The sequence below is a fragment of the Phoenix dactylifera genome, chromosome 13 (assembly GCF_051530095.1).
Source record: "Phoenix dactylifera cultivar Ajwa chromosome 13, Ajwa_hap1_PhDact_Kaust_v1.1, whole genome shotgun sequence".
NCBI lineage: Eukaryota > Viridiplantae > Streptophyta > Magnoliopsida > Arecales > Arecaceae > Phoenix > Phoenix dactylifera.
In genome coordinates, this window is record NC_143202.1 from 13,980,251 (window position 1) to 13,996,507 (window position 16,257).

The following is a 16,257-nucleotide window of genomic DNA, read 5'->3' on the forward strand; positions in this document are numbered from 1 at the left end:
ATCCACGCCTCCCGAAGAAGACAAGGAGCCGCCGCAGAAGAAGCTCCCGCTGCCCCCAGGGGGACGCCGCCTCCAAAGGATATCCCGATCCTCCCCAGTGGAAGGAAAGAGAAGGGATACGAGGGGGAAGAGCATATGGAGGCGCGGTCCCGGATTGAGCGTCTGGTGCAGAGCTCAATCGGGAGGCTGAACTTCAAGGAGGGGAGATGTGATCCCGGATGAAACGCCTAGAGCGGAGTTCCGTCGGGGAGACCCTCCTTGTTGATCCCAGATGAAACGGCTAGTTGGCTGAAGTCGCAAGGGGAGCGCCTCCCCTTTCCTTCGACAGGAGTCTCTCAGTCATATGCCAAGGAGGAGGTCCACGATCCATGGCAACCTGAACAGCTCCGGCTTGGCAAACTCCGTCGTACCTACACCTGTATTTATAGCCAAACTGCGGCCCCCTGGTCGTTCCGATGCGGGTGGCTCCAATAAATGCGGACGCATTGGATCCGGAGCCGTTCCGGCTTCCGAGGCGTATCTCTCCGCGATTTCCTAAGCGTCGTTCTCCTTAATCCCATTCTTTGTGCAGGACACGCCGGGTGGCATGTACCCCTAGGTCAACCTATCCCCGCTCGCGTCCAGGCCGCATCCGCCTCGAAGAACGCGCGTATCGCGGCCGCTCAACTGACACTCCTCACAAGCAGCAACTGGCGATCTGATTCCCCAGGTAACGCACTAATTAGCGTTTAATGCTCTTCTGGTGTTCCCCAGGCAACGCTTGGAGAAGAGGAGAAACACGATCGCAGCTGGCCACGGAGAAATCCCGTCGGGCAGCAAGCGACAGGCGCACGACCAGCGAGCGGAATTCCCTGAGGCTTGACAACCCTCAGATGCCTGGCTAGACCGATGATCATCCCGGGAGCAGACTAGCCGGAAGCCCCGACCGGTCGCCTCGGCTTGCGCCAGCCTTGGCCGACCAACGAGCGGAATCCCCTGAGGCTTGACAACCCTCAGATGCCTGGCTAGCCCGATGAACATCCCGGGAGCAGACTAGCCGGAAGCCCCGACCGGTCGCCTCGGCTTGCGCCAGCCTTGGCCGACCAACGAGTGGAATGTCCCGAGGCTCGGCCCTCGGATGCCAGGCTAACCCGATGACCATCCCGGGAGCAGACTAGCCTGAAGCCCCGACCGGTCGCCTCGGCTTGTGCCAGCCTTGGCCGACCAACGAGTGGAATGTCCCGAGGCTCGGCCCTCGGATGCCAGGCTAACCCGATGACCATCCCGGGAGCAGACTAGCCTGAAGCCCCGACCGGTCGCCTCGGCTTGCGCCAGCCTTGGCCGACCAACGAGTGGAATGTCCCTGAGGCTTGACAACCCTCAGATGCCTGGCTAGCCCGATGAACATCCCGGGAGCATGCTAGCCGGAAGCCCCGACCGGTCGCCTCGGCTTGCGCCAGCCTTGGCCGACCAACGAGTGGAATGTCCCGAGGCTCGGCCCTCGGATGCCAGGCTAACCCGATGACCATCCCGGGAGCAGACTAGCCTGAAGCCCTGACCGGTCGCCTCGGCTTGCGCCAGCCTTGGCCGACCAACGAGTGGAATGTCCCGAGGCTCGGCCCTCGGATGCCAGGCTAACCCGATGACCATCCCGGGAGCAGACTAGCCTGAAGCCCCGACCGGTCGCCTTGGCTTGCGCCAGCCTTGGTCGACCAACGAGTGGAATTTCCTGAGGCCTAACCCTCGGATGCCTGGCTTAGCGCCGGAAGAGTTTCCTGAGGCCTAACCCTCGGATGCCTGGCTTAGCGCCGGAAGAATTTCCTAAGGCCTAACCCTCGGATGCCTGGCTTAGCGCCGGAAGAGTTTCCTGAGGCATAACCCTCGGATGCCTGGCTTAGCGCCGGAAGAGTTTCCTGAGGCCTAACCCTCGGATGCCTGGCTTAGCGCCGGAAGAATTTCCTGAGGCCTAACCCTCGGATGCCTGGCTTAGCGCCGGAAGAACTTCGGGAATCAGAAGTCGGCAAAACGCAACCAAGAGCTAAAAAGAGGAAGGATGAAAGCGGGATGAAGAAACATTCAACTTGCATTAATTTTCATTGTCTCAGGGCCGAGGCCCATACAATTTGGCAAAATGCCGCCAAAAAAAAAAAAAAAAAAAAAAAAAAAAAACGAAAGGTACAGAAGGTCAGCTTGGAGGGACCCCCGGGTCGGGAGCGTCGGGCTCGTCCGCAGGGGGTAGGGAGGCGGTTGGAGAATCAGCAGGCAATGGCGCCGGAGAGGAGTCGAGAAGGGAGATCCCACTCAGGTCAACTTCGGGGTACTTAGCCGACACCCTTGCGAGGCCTTCCTCGAAGCCTAAGATGAAGGATTCGGACCCCGCGTCCGACGCGTCACGGATGAACTCGTCAGACTGACGATAGGCCCGTACCGCCTCCGACATGTCACGGGTGAACTCGGCGGACTGACGATAAGCCTGCACCGCCTGACGCCCGATCTCCGCACTCTTCTCGGCCAGCGCCGCCTCCGCTCGCTCCGTAATCTGAGCTTTAGCCTCCAAGACCTTCGCCACAATCCGATCGTCAGCCTCGGAGGAGACCCTCAGCAGATTGGCCTGAGCCTCCTTGTGCTTCGCCTCGGCAGCAGTGCGAGCGGCCTCAGCTTCCTCCAGGCGCGAACGAAGCTCTTGGTCGTTCGCGCGAAACTTCTCCAAGGCCGACTCCAATTCACCCAGTTTCGCCTCAAAAGACCGGGTTCGGTTGCGGGCGTTATCGGCAGACCGCTGGGCTTTCTCCCACCTCTCTCGATAGTCCGCGACCTTCCGGGACAGCTTTTCGGCTCGTTCCTCCGCCTTTTTGATCCCGCTTTCGAGGCCCGAGGCAACCTTGAGTTGCTCCTGAGCCTCCAACAGTTGCTTCTCGAGGGCGGCAAAGCTGAGTGCCCGCTCTTCGGCCTCCCGGAGCCTCGCCTCGAGGTCCCCGATCGTCCTGCCCGCCGCAGCCGGGCCTCCCTCTTCCACTGCTTTCAGCCGGTCCTCGGCCTTCGCCAGAAGCCCCGCCTGTTCCTTGTAGCACTCCTCCAGACGGACCATGTACTGGGCGAGCTAAGAAATAGGAAAAATGAGGGCGTCAGGCGGAGAACAACAGAGCCGATAAATGGTGAAAAGCGGCCAGAAGAACACTCACCGACATGAGACAGACGCAGCTGGCAGCCCCAACGTCAGAGACCTCCAACTCCCGGACCCGCCGACGGTCCTTCTCCAGCAGCACTGTTTCGATGAGATTTCGGGCGCCGTCGGTAGTGAAGGCCGACCCCGATTTCTCCCCGGAGCCGGATGGTGGTTCTACAGCCTTGCCCTTATCCGTCGCCTGGAGAAGAGTCCTGCTGATTGTGCTCGGGGCGGGGGACACCCCAGGAATTGATAGGGTCCCGCTCGGCCGAGGCCTCGGCGCGTCCCTCCTTGAGTCATCAGGAGCCGACTGAGTCGAAGGCCGGGCCGGGGACCGATCACGTCCGACCCATTCGTCTCGAGCAGGCTCGGATGATACCTCCGGAATAGCGGCAATCTTACCACCGGAAGGCTGATACAGCGTCAGCTGCCGGTCCGTGCCCACGGCGTCTCCCTGATCGGCGGGCCCGGACTCGCCGGTCGGCGTCGGAGGCACCTCCTTGCAGGACTTCTTCGCCGGTGGGGCCCCGCTCGGAGGAGCTCGTTTCCTCCTCTGGACTGCTTCCAGTAGGGACGTCCTACTAACAGCCTTTGCCTTCACCGACCGCATGACGTCGTCGATCTCTGCAAAAAGGACGGGATAGTCGGAGGCGGAGAAACCAAAGGAAAAAACGGGACGAAAGAAGGGAAAGAAGTCAAGAAAGAATCGGTGGCGGACTCACGGTCGGTGGGGACCGAGCTCAGACCGACATTCACCAAAGTATCCTCGGAAATAAGGCGGGCCACCGGGGGGAGCTGGCCTTCGGCAACCAACCCCTTCAAGGCGGCCAAGCCATCGGATTCCTCCCTTGACAGTCTCGATAGGCCGATCGGAGACTTCATCGGTGTCTCCCAGGTCGCCCTGATTCCCCAAGAGGGATCTGCATCAACAAAAAAGAAGCGCTCCTTCCAGCCGTGAATGGAGGTAGGAGCCTCCTTGACGAGGCCGCACCCTCGCCGCGCTGCAAAGCACCACCACCCTTTGTCCTGGGGGTGGCCGCTCAGGCTGTAGAACTCCCAAAAAACATTCAGGGTGGCGGGAATTCATGCATACGGCAGAGAACCTGGAAGACCGTCAGGGCACGCCACGAGTTCGGCACCAGTTGCGTCGGCGCCACTTTTAAACCCTGGAGCACCTGCACGACTAAGTCCGAAGGGGGAAAGCGGAACCCGGCCTGGAGAATGCCCTCATTAATGGCGATCTTCCCTGGAGGAGGATGGGACATCCTCTCCTCAGGCCCCGAGAGCGTGACGTTGCAGGCCTCGGGAAGGTGGTACCGAGCCACGAGTTTGTCTAAGTCTTCGGCGACCAGCTCCGACTTAATGTGGTCTGCTCTCACTTCGCCCATTCCTAATGGCCAATAAACCTACGGTCAGGACGGGGACAAGAAGGGGGGAAAGACCGGAACGACTGGAGTGCACTGGTATAAAAGGAGAAAGTATGGAGAGCCCTAAGTAGAAGAATGGGGTAACTCACCGGAAGAGAAGGAAGAACGGCAATAACGGCAGCGCAAAGGAGAAACTCGAAAATATCTGTAAAGAGGAAGACGGACGGGGGAGGGCCCCCGGTTAAATAGGCGGAAAGGCGGGTGACGCCTCGATGACGCCAGAGGACGCCTGGCTGCCGAAGGGTCGCTCGCGCCCCAAAGGCGAATCGACACCATTAAGGAAGGATGTCCGCCGAAATCCTCAGCCTGCCAGATCAGCGACAACCGCCATACGCCATAAAGAAGGCGGGAAACTCAAAGAGCGCGCGCCTTTCTGAGGGATGGTGGCAATCTCGAAGCATCACTCCCTTCACCCGTTCCCCTTCTGGTTCCAGGCTCGGGAGTGGGGGGCTACTGTTACGGGGGAACTTAGCCACCATGCCCCACGGGACCGGCACGCGCGCCCAGGAAGACCACGGCTGCCCCCTGATCCAGCACTCCGACCCCGAGTCGGATATCTTCGGCTCCGCAGCCCGACCCCGAGTCGGCTGCCCCCTGATCCAGCACTCCGACCCCGAGTCGGATATCTTTCGACAATGACAGGCTATTCTCCAGAGGCACGCCGCGGCCTCCTGCTCCACTACTCCCTGCAACGGCTGTATCCGATGCTGATCCACGATCTCCTGTATCAGCCGTAAAAAACGGAACTCCACTACGCCCTGTCATGGCCGTACCCGGCGCTGCTCCACGACGCCCTGTAACGGCCATGTCAGTGGCCACTCCATCGTGCCCCACGATGACAAACCCCCCTGAGAGACCCCCCAGCCAGGTATATATGCGGCTGGGGGGAGAAGGGGGGGTAAGCAACATCTCCAAGAGCATTCTCTTATTTGCGATTATCATCTTTCCTCCTCCTCCAATCTCCTCTGACTTGATCGTCGGAGGGCCCCCACTACCCCAGTGGTGGTGCGAGGCTTGTTTGCAGGTCTCCCGGTGGAAGGTGGAGCGCAACCAACACCAACCAAGGCAACTCAGACGGAACCCCGTTCACACCGTCGTGTCAATCGTTCTCGGTTTGGACCACCAGCAACACCTATGATATAGGCTCTGAAAATATCTCTATGAAGAGTCCAAGGGAGGGTAACCATCCTCCGGAAAGTCAAACAGTTCGTCATTTAGATTAGATGGATTCATGCTTTCACTTATATTGACCTTGAGATGGATTACTAGTTTGAGTAGCAAAGCAATGCAATACAAAATCAATTCATTTGCTAGGATCATACAAGCTTAAAGCATTCCTCAAGAAATTGAATCTATCTTTACAAAGGGGCTTTGTAAAGATATCAGCCAATTGATTTTCAGTACATACATATTCAATCATCACATCATTTTTCAGCACATGATCCCTAATAAAGTGATGCCTAATCTCTATATGCTTTGACTTAGAGTGTTGGACAGGATTTTTTGTTAAATTAATTGCACTTGTATTATCACATTTAATTGGTATATTATCCATTTTGATACCGAAATCTTCAAGTTGTTGCTTAATCCAAAGAACTTGGGCACAACAGCTTCCAGCTGCAATGTACTCAGCCTCAGCTGTGGACAAGGCAACTGAATTTTGTTTCTTGCTAAACCAAGAAACCAAATTGGCACCCAAGAATTGACATGTGCCACTTGTGCTTTTTCTGTCGAGTTTGCACCCGGCAAAATCAGCATCGGAATAAGCAATTAAATTTATGTCAGATTGTTTAGAATACTATAAGCCTACATTAGATGTCCCTACTAGATATCTAAAAATTCTCTTAACAGCTTGCAAGTGTGATTCCTTAGGACATGCTTGGTATCTAGCACACATACAAACACTGAATAATATATCTGGTCTACTAGCAGTAAAGTAAAGTAGAGAGCCTATCATACCTCTGTACAATTTGCAGTCTATACTTTTACCTTTTCATCTTTGTCAAGCTTGCAACTTGAGCCCATGGGTGTGCTGATTTCCTTTGCATCCTTCATCTTGAATTTTTCCAACATTTTCTTGATGTATTTGGACTGACTGATGAAGATGCCCTCCTCTGATTGTTTTATTTGTAGCCCAAGGAAGAAGTTGAGCTCACCCATCATGCTCATTTCAAATTCTCCCTGCATAAGCTTGGCAAACTCTTGACAAAGACTATCATTAGTAGCACCAAAAATTATATCATCCACATAAATTTGTACAAGCAATAAGTCATTTCCTTTTCTTTTAATAAAGAGGGTTTTGTCTACATTTCCTCTCTTAAATTTGTTTTCAATTAGGAAATTACTTAATCTTTCATACCATGCCCTAGGGGCTTGCTTAAGGCCATACAATGCTTTATGCAATTTATACACATAATCTGGATGTAAGTGATTTTCAAAACCTGGAGGTTGTCCTACATAAACTTCCTCCATTATATAGCCGTTTAAAAATGCACTTTTTACATCCATTTGATAGAGTTTAAAATCCATGAAGCATGCATATGCCAAAAGTAATCTAATAGCTTCTAATTTAGCAACAGGAGCAAAAGTTTCATCAAAGTCTATTCCTTCCTCCTGATTATATCCTTTGGCCACTAGCCTGGCTTTGTTTCTTATTACTATCCCATCTTCATCTAGTTTATTTCTATATACCCATTTGGTGCCTATAATTGAAACATTAGGGGGTCTTTTCATTAGAGTCCAAACTTTATTTCTTTCAAATTGATTTAATTCCTCTTGCATAGCATTCATCCAATTATCATCTTTTTCAGCTTCTTCTAGTGATTTAGGCTCTATTTGTGAAACGAAATCAAGATAATTACTAGTATTTCTTAGAGAGGATCTAGTTCTTATACCTTGTGAAGGATCACCAAGGATTAGATCCTTTGGATGACCATGTGCATACCTCCATTCCTTAGGAAGATCTTGAATTCTTGATGGAGGTTGATCTTCTTCACCTTGCTGATTTGTATCTTCTTTGATCTCATCCTCATGTTGTTTGTCTTGTATGGAGAATTCCTTCATTCGGTCTTCAAGTATACCTGCATCACCATCTTCTTCTTTTCTAGAAGAATCTCCATTAGCTTCATCAAAAACAACATGAATGGATTCTTCAACAACAAGAGTTCTCTTGTTGAAGACCCTGTATGCTCTACTAGATGAGGAATAACCTAAGAAGATCCCCTCATCTGATTTAGCACTAAATTTGCTTAGATTGTCCTTTCCATTATTTAAAACAAAGCATCGACAACCGAAAACATGAAAATAGCTTATATTTGGTTTCTTACCTTTTATTAACTCATAAGGTGTTTTCTTCAAGATGGATCTAACTAATGCACGGTTCAAAATGTGACATGCAGTATTTATTGCTTCAGCCCAGAAATATTTTGGTAGATCCGATTCGCACAACATGGTACGAGCCATATCTGCTAGTGTGCGATTCTTCCTCTCTACCACCCCATTTTGTTGGGGTGTTCTAGGTGCCGAGAAATTGTGATTGATACCATTTTCGTCACAAAACTTTTCAAAGTGCTGATTTTCAAACTCGGTACCATGATCACTCCTAATTGCTTTTAATTTAAGATTGAGTTCATTCGAAACTCTATTATGAAACTTGATAAAAGTGGGAAAGGACTCATCTTTATGTGCAAGAAATGAAACCCATGTAAAACGTGAAAAATCATCAATAATTACAAGACCAAATTTCTTACCCCCTAGACTAGCAGTTCTAGTGGGTCCAAACAAGTCCATGTGAATTAGTTCCAAGGGTTTTGTTGTTGAGACTATGTTCTTAGACTTGAAAGAATTTCTTGTTTGTTTCCCTAATTGATATGCAGCACAAATTTTATTCTTTTCAAAGTCTATTTTTGGTAGTCCTTTAACTAGATCCTTTGTAATTAATTTAGAGATTAAATCCATGCTAGCATGCCCTAACCTACGATGCCATAACCAACTAGTCTCATTGACTTTGGGATTCATGGCTACAAGACATTGGCCATCCTTCATGGTGAGATCATCAAGATCTACCATGTAAACATTTCCATGCCTATGTCCTGTGAGTATGATCTCATTATCAATTGGACTACTAATTATGCATAGTGATGATTCAAATGATACTCTAAATCCCTTGTCACAAAATTGACTTATACTTAATAAATTATATTTTAGTCCATTAACTAACAATACATTATCAATGAATGAGGAGGGTGATATGGAGATTTTACCAACACCAATGATTCGGCCTTTAGCATTGTCTCCAAATGTGACTACTCCTCCTTCTTTTGATTCCAAGGTGACGAAGAGACTCTTGTCACCGGTCATATGCCTTGAGCAGCCACTATCAAGATACCACATTCTCTTTTTATTCCCGGCTGCAAGGCATACCTGCAAAATGATCACGTGAAGCTCTTAGGTACCCAAGTTTTCTTGGGTCCTTCGTGGTTAGTGTAGTTGGTTCCCTTAGGCACCCATACTTTAGTTATGTTTTTAGCTTTCACAAATGTACTCTTGTTAGTTTGGATCTTTCTTTGAATACAAGAGTAGGCTTTATGTCCATTCTTTCCACAATGAAAGCATGTAGGTTTTTCAGTTTTTACATCTTTTGCTTTTACAAAGAAATTCTTTAGATACTTTTGTTGCTTGTTAGTTTTATATCCTAATCCGGCTTTATTAAAAACAGCTCTTTGATTTGAAAGAATAAGATTTAATTTTTCAGAGCTTTGTGTAAATTTTTCAACAATTGGTTTGTACTTATGTACCTCATTCTTAAGATTCAAATTTTCTTTGACTAGTTCTTCCTTATCCTTTTTAAGAGATTCAACATTTTGTGCAAGTGAGGTATTATTATCGAGTAGGGATTTTACTTTTAGATTTAATTCCTTAATTAATGTTTTTGCCTTTTCATTTTCAATGGTAAGTTTTGAATTTTTGATTTCTAGGTTAGTAGTGTTAATATTTTTAACGTTCTCCTTTTCAATTAATAAGTTTTCAATATCTTCCTTCAGTTTTTGATTGGAGGCTTTTAATTCTTTATTTTTTGCTCCTAACATACTACAATCACCCATAAGTTCTTGAAAAGCTTCATACAATTCTTCTAAAGTAAAATTTATGGTTGGGTTTTGACATACCTCGTCGTCTTCGAACGCCATGAAGCACAAATTGGCGGTCTCTTCCTTCTCTTCCTCGGAGGATGATATGTCACTATCATCCCATGTTGCCTTCAATGCCTTCTTCTTCTTCTTTCCAAAATACTTCTTTTGTTGAGGACATTCGGAACGAAGGTGTCCCGGTCTCTTGCAATCATAGCATATGATTGGGTCTCTTTCTTTTTCCTTTTCTTTTTCCCAATCATTTCTCCCTCCAAATTTCTTTCTTGGGAAGGGTTTCTTTCTTCTCATGAATTTCTTAAACTTCCTTACTATCAAACCCAAGTCCTCATCTTGGCTTTCTTCTTCACTCTCACTACTCTCTTCTTCACACACACTTGAGGTAGCCTTGAGTGCGATTGTCTTTTTCTTCGGCAACTCTTCTTCATGTTGCTTCATCGTGAGCTCATGCGTCATCAATGACTCCAAAAGTTGTTCTAGCCCCAAGGTGTTGAGGTCTTTGGCTTCTACGATCGCCGTGACCTTTGCTTCCCATGCTTTTGGCAAAGACCTGAAAATTTTACTCACAAGTTCCGGGTTAGTGTAAGATTTACCCAAGCTCTTTAGACCATTAATAATATCGGTAAAGCGTGTAAACATGCATGTAATAGTTTCATTAGGTTCCATCTTAAACAATTCATATTTGTGAACTAGAATGTTCACTTTGGACTCTTTGACTTGATTTGTACCCTCGTGGGTAACTTCAAGCCTATCCCATATTTTCTTAGCGGAACTACATGTGGAGACTCTATTAAACTCATTTACATCTAGAGAACAAAATAATGAGTTCATGGCTCTCGAATTGAGTTGAGCCATCCTATCATCATTCTCATCCCAATCCTCCTCAGGTTTGGGAACTCGAATGCCATTAACCACGTGTGATGGTTCTTGTGGTCCCTTGACTATAACCCTCCACAAGGCATAGTCTTGTGCTTGAATGAAAATTCTCATTCTAGTCTTCCAATAGGTATAATTTGTCCCATTGAAGAGTGGAGGTCTATTGGTTGCTTGCCCCTCGGCAGGAACATTGTTAAAGGGTGTTGCCATCTAGATCTTTAGCTAAGACGGTTAGGTCTTTCAAGAAATACACAGAGCACCGGCTCTGATACCACTTGTTGCCCAGAGATGGTCACCCAAGAGGGGGGTGAATTGGGTGTTTTAAAAGCTTTTGACTAATTAAAAATAAAATACACGAATATATGCACTAAAGTAAAGAAGGAGGAATAAGAAAGGTCAATCACAAACACAATGTTTTATAGTGGTTCGGAGCTTCCACTGCTCCTACATCCACTCCCCAAATCACCTTTGGGAATTTCCACTATAATCCAAGATTACAGTACGGTAGTTTTGCGAGTTCACTACCCAACTCGTTGTTTTACACCGGGCTCACAACAAACCCTAACACCCCCAATTTCACTTAGGCTTGGGACGCCTTTCCCTTGTTCCAAGTCCCTTGACTGGAACAAGCACCACAATGAAAGAGTTTACACAGAAAAGAAAAGCTCTAGAAAAGCAAATATGGCAATGATGAACAATATATCCCGGAAGAATCCTTTTGCCGTTGGAAGCGTGGAAAATGGTGATTCTTCCGATGTGGATCGCGTAGATTTGAGTGTGAGCTTTGAATGCACGAGCGGAAGAGAGTGGTTGAGCTTGAAATCACTTGGGAAGCTTGAAGGCACTTGATTTCTTCACTTGAATGCACTCACTCCCTTGAACTTCTCTCTCTTGCTTCTCTCTTAAATGATCTAGCTTTTGGGTTGGTGAAAAGTTGTTTTGAAGCACTTAAGAGCTCCCTTTTATAGCCCAAAAAGCAAATATAGCCGTTAGAGATAAAGTAAAAGAGATTTGAAATTCAAACCAAACCTGTAAAAGTTGTCAGTCGCGTCCCAGGCGTTCCGGAGACGTCTCCGCTTCAACGCGAGACGTCTCGGCTACAAGATTTTACTTTTTACGTTGTCTGGGGTCGACTCGGCACTTTACGGGGACGACTCTGCTTGTTTGCACTTTTTGAATGGGGACGACTCCGCTGTCTCGGGGTCGACTCTGCTTCTTTATCTCCGAAAAACATGTCCTCTGGAATTCCCAGAGAGAGCCGACTCCGCTCTTTCAGGGGACGTCTCCGCTGCCTTATCACCGAAAAAATCATTCTCTGGAAAACCCTGAGAGAGCCGTCTCCGCTATCTTGGGGACGACTCGGGAAGTCTCCTTTTTACTTGTAGGGACGACTCTGCTTGCGGTGGGGACGTCTCGCGCATATCTCTTGAAAACTGCCTTTCTGCCGCCACTGAGAGAGTCGACTCCGCTACTGAGAGAGTCGACTCCGCTATCGTGGGGACGACTCGGCAGGTGCCGGGGACGTCTCCAAGTGTGCCAGTTCTTCCTGTTTGTGCCAGAGACGTCTCTGAGACTATCAGGAGACGTCTCGGCTGTCCCTAAACTTTTTCTTTCATCTCAAAAAATTCTTCAATAAATTCATAAAAATTATGGAAACTTGCCTAGACATTTTTTAACAATATTCTTAATAAAACACATGAATTTCTCAATTAAATTATTAAGATAAATGGAATTATACTCTAGTGTTTTGTATTCATCAAAATCCATTAGGGAGTCAACATGCTGCAATGGCAAGCAATGTTCGGATGGATTTTAGCATGGCTACAGGTAAAAAGGTCTCCTGATAGTCAATGCCTTCGCGCTGACTATACCCTTTCGCCACAAGCCTTGCCTTATAGGTCTCTATCTCTCCATCCGAACCTATCTTTCTTTTGTAGATCCATTTGCATCCAATAGGTACAATACCTTCTGGTGGGTCTACTAAGGTCCGGACTTGGTTGGAATGCATGGAGTCTAACTCTGACTTCATAGCTTCCAGCCATTTCTCGGAATCGATATCAGATATCGCCTCATCGTAGGTTTTGGGATCTTGTGTATGATCCCTATCTCCCACTAGGAACATTTCTTCGGTATCCTCTTCTAGTATACCTAAGTATCTATCGGGAGGATGGGAGATCCTACTAGATCTACGAGGTGGTCGAGGGACATCGTGTACTGGCTCTGTATGAATGGGTTCGATAGGATCCATGACTCGTTGCTTTTCAGAGACTTTCTCTTCAAGCTCAATTTTCCTCCCACTGCCTCTATCAAGGATAAACTGATTTTCTAAGAAGATGGCATGACGGCTCACAAACACATTGTGATCCTCTGAGACGTAAAAATTGTATCCTAATGACTCTTTAGGATATCCTATAAAACGAGCACTTATGGTCCTAGCCTCTAATTTGTCCGCCTGTAGTCTCTTGACGTGGGCTGGACATCCTCAAATCTTGAGATGACCCAGACTTGGTTTCTTACCATGCCATATCTCATACGGTGTGGTAGGAACGGATTTAGAGGGAACTCTATTCAATAAATAAATCGCTGTGAGTAAGGCATCTCCCCAAAGAAACATAGGTAAATCAGTGAAGCTCATCATGGACCTGACCATATCCAATAGGGTTCGATTCCTCCTCTCTGACACCCCATTGAGTTGAGGTGTACCCGGAGGCGTCCATTGTGAGACTATGCCGTTTTCTTTGAGATAGTCCCGGAATTCCCCACTAAGATATTCTCCTCCTCGATCTGATCGAAGAGCCTTAAGAGATTTTCCGGTTTGTTTTTCTACTTCATTCTTGAACTCTTTGAACTTTTCAAAGGATTCAGACTTGTGTCTCATAAGATACACATACCCATATCGTGAATAATCATCGGTAAAGGTAATGAAGTAAGAATAACGTCCCCTGGCTGGCACATCGAATGGGCCACATACATCTGAATGTACTCGGGTAAGTATTTCAGTGGTCCTCTCCCCATGTCCTACAAAGGGCAATCTAGTCATTTTTCCTTGAAGACAGGACTCGCAAACTGTATATGACTCGGAAGTCAATGAGCCGAGAAGCCCATCTTTATCCATTTTGTTCATCCTATCCTCTCCAATATGGCCAAGTCTGAGGTGCCACAAATATCTTTGGTTTATCTCATCTCTGGATCTTTTGGATCCTTTGGCACTCACATCTTGCTCGGTAACATTCACAGATACATCCATATGTAAATGATAGAGACTGTCAATCATAAAACCACGTGCGACTATTTTATTTCTTAAATAAATAGAACAGCAGTCTTTGTCAAATGTAAAAACATGACCTTCCTGTGCTAGACATGAAACAGAAATCAAATTTCTGCTAGCAGCAGGTACATAATAGCAGTCTCTAAGTAATAAACTAAATCCAGACGGTAGTCGCAGATGGTAGGTGCCCACAGCCACAGCAGCAACTTTTGCCCCGTTGCCAACCCGAAGGGTTACCGCACCTTCCGCTAGCCTTCTACTTTCCTTTAGACCCTGCATGGTAGTGCACAAATGAGCACTAGAACCAGAATCTATAACCCAACTAGAAGTAGAAGAAACCGTTAGATTAGTTTCAATAATGAGCAAGTCTATACCTTCTGAAGGTGTGTCACCTTTCTTGTTCTTCAGGCTCTCGAGGTATGAAGGACAGTTTCTCTTCCAGTGGCCTTCGACATTGCAGTGGAAACATTTTCCTTTGTCGTTAGCCTTTTTCTTTTGAACTTCCTTCTTTGGCTTCTTGTCTTTCTTCTGCTTCTTAGCAGGCTTCTTTTTCTTCCAAGTAGACTTTCTCTTGGAACCAGAAGTCAACTCAGCAGCAAGGACATTGCCCCTTGAACCTTTCAAGGCTCCCTCAGCAGTTACCAACATATTGATTAGTTCAGTCTTAGTGCATTCAATCTTATTCATGTGGTAGTTTACTATAAACTGACCAAATGAATCAGGAAGTGACTGTAGGATCAAATCCACTTGTAATTCCTTGTGCATGTCCATACCAAGCTTCTCAAGCTCCTCTAGGTCCTTGATCATGGTCAGACCATGATCATGGACAGACTGCCCCTCGCGCATCTTTGTCTTGAAGAGCCTCTTGGACACTTCAAAACGAGCTGTGCGACTCTGCTCACCATACAACTCTTGCAGGTGTGCTAGTATGTCCCTAGCAGTCTTCATATTTTCATGCTGGCATTGGAGTTCATTTGACATGGATGCCATCATATAGCATTTTACTCTAATGTCATCATCCAACCACTTTTTATGCATCTCACGCTGAACATTAGTAGGACGTGTTGGTAGTGTGGGGATATCTGAATCGAGTATGTAGCCTATTTTCTCACAGTCCAAAACAATTTTGAGGTTTCTAAGCCAGTCTTTGTAATTGGTTCCGGTCAATCGGTTGGTCTCAAGAATACGGGTCAAAGGGTTTGAAGCTGACATTGTATCTGCAGAGAGTAAAGATTCTAGTTAGACTTTTGTACTTGATCCTAATCTGTTCTAAGGTCTTTTAGAACAAATGTAACTCCCACTATTTTCTCGAATCCCTCACACTCCTCTGGTAGGAAAACGGAAATTCCACACGACTAGGGTTTCTAGTAGGTACTGCGGTCCCACCAATTTACATGCCACCTCACCTAACAGTTATTGGTGACACATAGATTGATGAATGTACAACTCTTGTACAATGCTTCTCAAGCATGTTGCAGTGCAACTTGGTCTCTAAGCCATGAAAACCTCACCTAACAGTTATTGGTCCCATTTCTTAGTTAAGTCAGACCCACCGTATAACCGTAGGAATAAAGTCGTCATTGGATCCTCACCTAACAGTTATTGGTGCCCAACCCCACCTTTACCCTACAACATCTCATGTCTATAGAGAGGTCCAGCCCTCCGATGCAACTTGACCACTGTGTCCAGCCGAGACAAATCAACATCAGAAAGGCCTTAACAGCTCTACTACAGTGGAAGACCTATTGACTTAATATTGGTTAATCAGGTCTTAGTGTTTGCAACTTGAGCCCTTCATAAGAGGTAATCGAACAATTGGCCAGGTAAGCAGGTGGGAGGCTTCCCTTACTCAGAGAGTAAGGTCCTAATTAAGTAACCACCTTTCATGCTTTTCTAGACACCAATTAGATCAATTAATCTAATATGACTTGCTCATGTCGGTTCACTCTCGACTTGATTGAGGAGGTTTTGATTTAGGTCTCAATTGGGTTTGCTACATCACATGTAAACCTATCTACCCGACTCACATTCACATCACATGCAAACGGCACATTGCAGGCAATTATAATCGCAGCAATAATTAAAGCTAAACTTTAAATAGGTGATGATCATGGATCCTAGTTAGGTCGTATTACAAGCACATGCACGTCAATCGATCAACTGATCTTCAACTCTTGAATTGGTTCCAAGCCTCCTTGACTCGATCCTTGACCAACTCTTGATCCAATCGCCATCAGCCGCTTGGAGCCCTGTTCATCTCATGCAACATCTTCGACTTGATCGTTGACGTACATCACATCACAGAAATACAACCAGATGTAAAATAAAAATAAAAATAAATTACATCTCCTTTTAGGAGGCACGCAGGCCTCTCAAAACATCAAATAAGATGCATGC